Genomic DNA, 1,720 nt, shown 5'->3' with positions numbered 1-1,720 from the left:
TTTTTTTTTTTTTTTTTTTTTTCCCCCCCCCCCCCAAATCTCTGATATAACAGACTGCTTGGATTGGAAATAACTCTGCAGGCTATATTTGATTGTGCTTCCTCTTTTTCCCTGAACAAGATCATTTGCATTTTGTAATATATTGTTCTACTGCTCTAAAAGGAGTTTAATCACTGATTTGTGTATATTTGCACACCTTAAATATTTTGCAGGCTGAAAATGTGCTCACAGCTAATGTACCAATTCTTGCTCTGGGAAACTCCATATGGTCTATGTTCATATGCTAATTTTAGCAGGTTTTTATGGCACAAGTGGCATTGGATAGAACTGACTATTTTTTCCTTGTTGCAAATGGTGTCTCACCAGACAAGTTTGACAAAATGTAGTTACACTGCACCATCATTTTGCCACACTAAACAGGTATTAACTCAGCAATTCCCAGCAACCCACAACTCTTCTAACCACCATTTCCATCTGAAGATGCTGACCTACATATCTCTCCTCATGTGGCTTATGTTAAATATAAATCAAATCAATTGCCTATTACAAATTCAGCTACCAGTATTCAATTTCAGTTTTATTACAGCTGTAATCTCACACCTGCCTTCACATGATCCAAATTGGCAAGTTTTGCAGTTGAATTTGGCAATCCTGCTAGCATGTTGCTTTGAAGTGTGATAAAACAATTTATAAAGCACTTGTTTTATATTCAGATATATTGGAGTTTGGTGTCCCCATAACATGCTACAAACCTCACAAGAGTCTTAAAAAAATTGCAACTTACAACTCAAAGCTGAATAAATGCTTCTACTATGTTGCAAAATGCCAGAACTGATTTGGTAAATACTTGCAGAAGATAGAATCTGAAGGAGAAGTAAACCCTACAGATATAACAGTATCTTTAATAATTTCACTGCCAGATTTCCTGAACACCTGATGCAAGCATTGGTTGCATTATTAGAACTGGAAGCATGATCACATAAAATATTTTACAATAGTGAGAATTTTTTATGGGTCATGTTGTAAGTTTAACAATTCCAGAAACAATTACTTCTGAGGCAGTCAATATTTTACAGTTTGTATCCTACCCATAAGTTAAGAAACCTATTTATTGTTCTGTTGACAGAATGGTGAGACTAACTGTATGACTGATAAGAATAAAAACATCCAGTCACCACACTGCTTTGTAAATCCAGCAGTGAATAAATGATAATAAATAGAAGGGGTAAATTCAAGGTGTACTTTCAAATGTGGTCACCCTGTATGCATCAACAGAGCCTAAAGGAAGAGACAACAGCTCTGCATCCTTCATTCTGAAGATCAGAGTAATGTGATGGGGCTTTGTCATTGACCGTGTTCTTTAAAATTTAAAATACCTGCTTCAGACCTGCTCATATACAGCCATTTGTGGAAAAGACAGTGTAATTTATTAACAGTATGAAGTTTAACAAAGAGAAGTGCAAAGTCCTGCACCTGGGATGGACTAATCAAATAGTCCAGTTCGGGCTAGGATCTGCGTGGCTGGGGAGCATCCTTGATGAAAATTACCTGGGCTCCTGGTGGACAACAAGCTGAACACGTGTCAGCAGTGCACTGCAAGATCAGCAGCAGCAAGGGCAAATCAGGTATCGGGCTGCACCTGCAGATGCATTACCAGCAGAGACAGAGACATGACCATCCCACTTTACTCAGTGCTTGTCAGGCTTCACCTGTAGTACTG

The sequence above is a fragment of the Athene cunicularia genome (assembly GCF_003259725.1).
Source record: "Athene cunicularia isolate RWA chromosome 1 unlocalized genomic scaffold, athCun1 chr1_part1, whole genome shotgun sequence".
In the NCBI taxonomy this organism is placed as follows: domain Eukaryota; kingdom Metazoa; phylum Chordata; class Aves; order Strigiformes; family Strigidae; genus Athene; species Athene cunicularia.
This window is presented reverse-complemented; position numbering follows the sequence as displayed.